Below are 6000 nucleotides of genomic sequence, written 5' to 3' on the forward strand. Positions count from 1 at the left end.
AGAAAGGTGAGGTAAGTCAGCAGCTACAATCAATATCCTTCAAAAGGCACACACTATCAGCAACACATTCAGGTCTGTATTTAAGCTTTATGTAAATGAGCAGCTTCTCACAACAGGTGGAGGATTACCACTCCGCACGCCACGGCAGTGAGAAGCGAGCTGCACAATTCTCATCACAATTCAAATCTACTGCGTAACAAAATGCTAAGTTACTATCAACAATTAGTCAAACAATTAATCACCTCAGATGTGTGCTGACAGCATGTGTCCCTCACCCTTCTTCCTTCACAGGCACGATGTGTCAAACCCAGGCGCGGTCCTCAGCGTCTCACAAACGAACATCACAAGGTCGAGTTCCCGGCAATTCTGCTTGAATCACACATGGCTTAAATGCAGAACGCCATCTCATTATCTGCTTCAGCTGAAAGTCTTTAAGGTTGCACGTGAGCACCATCCACAGGTGCTGCACATAACGTTGATGAGGGTGAAGGACTCTTCAGCCAGCACCTTCTCCACAGACAAATCAGTTTTCATACCACCTGGAGAGCAAAGAAAAGAAAAGAACACCAAAATGTCCAGCCACACCCCCCCAACACACAACACCCACGCCTAGAGTAGCGTATATTCCACAAATCAATGCAGCTATACATGAATGCACAGTGACAGCACACACACACACACATACATACATAACACAGGCATACAAAATGTATGAATGCATGTGAAGTATAAAAGGTCAGACTGGGTGATTTAGAGCTAAAACAGGTACCAGATATCATACTTTGTGTATTTTGTTCTGGTGGCTGTACTGACATGAAGAGGCGTCTCATCCTACAGGGTACATGACATACCGTCATATTTCACATGCAGCTGATTGTGTTTGTATAACCCCAAAGATGAATGAGAAGAGGAAGAAGCAGCGACAAACAAACTGACAATGATGGCTGGGGTTGAAAAAGTAACTGCTGTGGGATTTACCCAGATGACTACACAATGTAGCAAAAGTGCATAGCTTGTCAAAAAGTATTTTTTATTGTACCAATTTTTTTATTAAACAATATACCTTTTGTTTTAGAAGGCTCATCGTGTCACTGGACTTCACTAAATTTAAAGGGTGTAATTTAAAAAAATAATGTGGATATACATGAAAACTGCATGAAAAATTATGTTAAAAGCAATATTAAAATGTATAAAAGCCCAAGGGTGCCCAAACATTTTCCTTCCACAGCATATGAGATTAACATACCACTCAGAAAGCCTGACTGACTTGACATTCCACAGTGACAGACGTGGAGCTGTGTCAGCAATCTTGCAGCATGAATTGAGCTGAGATAAAACTGCTGCACCAGTTGTTCACAAAATGGGTGTCAGGATATTATGGGGTGCTGCAAGTAATGGGGCAAACAACATTGGAACATTTGGTTCCAGCAGTAGGCCCCAATTGTCTTAATGAAGTGACACCATACCATACTTACTATCCCTGCACATAATATATATATATATATATATATATATATATATATATATATATATATATATATATATATATATATATATATATATATATATATATACTCAACAAAAATATAAACGCAACACTTTTGGTTTTGCTCCCATTTTGTATGAGATGAACTCAAAGATCTAAAACTTTTTCCACATACACAATATCACCATTTCCCTCAAATATTGTTCACAAACCAGTCTAAATCTGTGATAGTGAGCACTTCTCCTTTGCTGAGATAATCCATCCCACCTCACAGGTGTGCCATACCAAGATGCTGATTAGACACCATGATTAGTGCACAGATGTGCCTTAGACTGTCCACAATAAAAGGCCACTCTGAAAGGTGCAGTTTTGTTTTATTGGGGGGGGGGGGATACCAGTCAGTATCTGGTGTGACCACCATTTGCCACATGCAGTGCAACACATCTCCTTCGCATAGAGTTGATCAGGTTGTCAGTTGTGGCCTGTGGAATGTTGGTCCACTCCTCTTCAATGGCTGTGCGAAGTTGCTGGATATTGACAGGAACATGCTCAATGGGTGACATGTCCGGTGAGTATGCCGGCCATGCAAGAACTGGGACATTTTCAGCTTCCAAGAATTGTGTACAGATCCTTGCAACATGGGGCCGTGCATTATCCTGCTGCAACATGAGGTGATGTTCTTGGATGTATGGCACAACAATGGGCCTCAGGATCTCATCACGGTATCTCTGTTGGGAAAGTGTAGTGACACGGACCCACAACAGGGGGCGTAAATGAACGGACAATGGAAGGAGGTTCTCCAACAACCGCTGCAGGACCTGATGTACATGCCGTACATGGGTCTCAGGGTCCGGAGAAAAGATGAGTATATCATCCAGATATACGAAGACGAATCGGTGCAGGAAGTCCCGCAAGACGTCATTAACCAAAGCTTGGAACGTCGCAGGGGCATTAGTGAGGCCGAACGGCATGACCAGGTACTCAAAATGACCTAACGGGGTGTTAAATGCCGTCTCCATTCGTCTCCCTTCCTGATCCGAACTAGGTGGTATGCGTTCCTAAGATCCAACTTTGTGAAGATTTTGGCTCCATGCAGGGGGGTGAACACTGAATCCAACAAAGGCAACGGGTATCGGTTGCGAACCGTGATCTCATTCAGCCCCCGATAATCAATGCATGGACGAAGACCGCCATCTTTTTTTCCCACAAAAAAGAAACCTGCTCCCATCGGAGAGGTGGAGTTACGGATCAGCCCGGCAGCTAAGGAGTCCCGGATGTAGGTCTCCATCGATTCGCGCTCAGGTCGGGAGAGGTTGTACAGCCTGCTGGATGGGAACTCCACGCCTGGCAACAAATCAATGGCACAATCATATGGACGGTGCGGGGGAAGAGTGAGTGCCCGATCCTTGCTAAAAACGTCAGCAAGATCGTGGTACTCAACCGGCACCGCCAACAGATTGGGGGGAACTTGGACCTGCTCCTTAGCCTGGGAACCGGGAGGAACCGAGGATCCCAAACACATCCGATGGCAGGTTTCGCTCCACTGTACCACCACCCCGGACGGCCAATCAATCTGGGGATTGTGTTTCATCATCCAGGGGAACCCCAGAATCACACGGGAGGTAGAAGGAGTCACAAAAAACTCAATCTCCTCCCTATGATTCCCTGACACTACCAGAGTTACTGGTGGTGTCTTTTGTGTGATTAAAGGGAGTAGGGTGCCATCTAGTGCTCGCACCTGCAATGGTGTAGGTAGCGCCACCAGAGGGAGCCCTACCTCCCTGGCCCATCTGCTGTCTAACAGATTCCCTTCTGACCCTGTGTCTACCAGTGCTGGGGCCTGAAGGGTTAAATCCCCACTAAGGATTGTAACTGGGAGTCGTGCGGCAATATGTGTGTGTTCCACGTGAATTTTTTGGCCCACCCTAAGCCCAGTCTCTAGGGGCGGGCGTTGGTGTTTAACCGTTTGGGGCAATCGCTCAATTGATGCTCCATTGAGCCACAAACAAAACACGCCCCGCGTGGAAACCTCCTCTGTCTATTAGGTGGTCTAAATGTGGCCCTGCTCGTGTCCATAGCTTCGTCAGCAGGGGGAGCTGTCGCCCCACGGGACGTAGAGGCCAGGGAGCGTGGGAAGGGCGGACGTTTCTCGGACCCGGAAGGAAGAGGGATGGCGCGCCCGGCCACGTCCTTTGTCTCGTTCCCGACAACGTTCCTCCAACCAATTGTCTAACCGTATAACGAGATCAATAAGCCCATCTAATTCCCGCGGTTCATCCTTGGCCACTAGGTGCTCCTTTAGGACTGACGACAGTCCGTTTACAAAGGCGGCGCGGAGCGCAGCGTTATTCCAGCCGGACCTCGCAGCCGCGATGTGGAAGTCGACTGCATAAGCGGCTGCGCTCCGGCGTCCCTGTCTCATCGACAGCAGCACGGTTGAAGCGGTCTCTCCCCTGTTAGGGTGATCAAACACAGTTCTGAACTCCCTCACAAACCCAGTGTATGTGTGAAGGAGCCATGAATTTTGCTCCCAAAGCGCCGTAGCCCAAGCGCGTGTCTCTCCCCGAAGCAGAGTGATCACATAAGCTATTTTGCTTGCGTCTGACGTGTACATGACGGGACGTTGTGCGAAGACGAGCGAACACTGCATAAGAAAGTCCGCGCACGTCTCCACACAACCTCCGTATGGCTCAGGAGGGCTTATGTATGCTTCAGGGGATGGTGGGAGGGGTTGTTGAACCACCACTGGAACATTAATATCTAGCACAGGATCGACAGGAGGAGGAGCTGCAGCAGCGCCCTGAGCGCTCGCCGCCACTTGCGCGGACAGAGCCTCCACCCTGCGGTTCAGGAGGATGTTTTGCTCGGCTATTTGATCCATTCGAGCCGTAAAGGCGGTGAGAATATGCTGTAGCTCACCAATCACGCCTCCTGCAGATGCCTGCGCTCCCTGCTCTCCCATTGGTTGTTCAACAGCCTGGTGACGCCCCTCGGAGTCATAGACGCTGGCCGAGATATCCTGTTGGGAAAGTGTAGTGACACGGACCCACAACAGGGGGCGTAAATGAACGGACAATGGAAGGAGACAAATTATAACACTTTACTGTTGTGAATGTCACAACCAAACACAGCAGATTCAGAATGTGCAACAGTCAATTAATAAAGGTGTCGTGTGGGCAGGCTCGACGATAGGAGACGCCCGTCTGGAAACGAACCAGAACCACACGATTTCCACCGCCACCTGAACCCGAGGAATACTGGAGCCGCCAAGTCCCGGAGTCCCCAGGTGGCCACCTTCCCGGCGTGTCGGATCTGGTACTGCTGGCAGAAAGCAAAAGACAGTCAAAGGGTGGGTGTGTGAACACCCAGTAACAATGGTGGGAATGCCACCTCCACCTCTCACTCAACACGTTGCAGCGGTCTCAGATGAAAAGGAGCGCCGTCTTGCACAGCCTCCGCAAAAACGACCGGTTCTCCTGCAAACACTCACAATAACAGATTTATAAATCTCACAAAAAGGCTGAGAGTATTACCTCCAGATGAAGATATCTCGGCAGTTTGGTGGAGGTGTCTTCCTGCTTTTATACCAGATGTGATAATTAGTGACAGCTGTCACGGATGATGGGTGACAGCTGTCACCACGGCTTGTTCCTGAGGCGGCAGCGCCCTCTCGTGCCTGAAGCCCGCACTTCAGGCAGGGCGCCTTCTGGTGGTGGGCCAGCAGTACCTCCTCTTCAGCGGCCCACACAACAATCTCTGTGCATTCAAAATGCCATCAATAAAATGCACCTTCGTCCATAACAGACGCCTGCCCATACCATAACCCCACCGCCACCATGGGCCACTCGATCCACAACATTGACATCAGAAAACCGCTCACCCACATGACGCCACAGACGCTGTCTGCCATCTGCCCTGGACAGTGTGAACCGAGATTCATTCATGAAGAGAACACCTCTCCAATGTGCCAAATGCCAGCGAATGTGAGCATTTGCCCACTCAAGTCGGTTACGACGACGAACTGGAGTCAGGTCGAGACCCTGATGAGGACGATGAGCATGCAGATGAGCTTCCCTGAGACGGTTTCTGACAGTTTGTGCAGAAATTCTTTGGTTATGCAAACCGATTGTTTCAGCAGCCGAGTGGCTGGTCTCAGACGATCTTGGAGGTGAACATGCTGGATGTGGAGGTCCTGGGCTGGTGTGGTTACACGTGGTCTGCGGTTGTGAGGCTGGTTGGATGTACTGCCAAATTCTCTGAAACGCCTTTGGAGACGGCTTATGGTAGAGAAATGAACATTCAATACACGAGCAACAGCTCTGGTTGACATTCCTGCTGTCATCATGCCAATTGCACGCTCCCTCAAGTCTTGCGACATCTGTGGCATTGTGCTGTGTGATAAAACTGCACCTTTCAGAGTGGCCTTTTATTGTGGACAGTCTAAGGCACATCTGTGCACTAATCATGGTGTCTAATCAGCATCTTGGTATGGCACACCTGTGAGGTGGGATGGA

The sequence above is a fragment of the Thalassophryne amazonica genome, chromosome 11 (genome assembly GCF_902500255.1).
Source record: "Thalassophryne amazonica chromosome 11, fThaAma1.1, whole genome shotgun sequence".
Lineage (NCBI taxonomy): Eukaryota > Metazoa > Chordata > Actinopteri > Batrachoidiformes > Batrachoididae > Thalassophryne > Thalassophryne amazonica.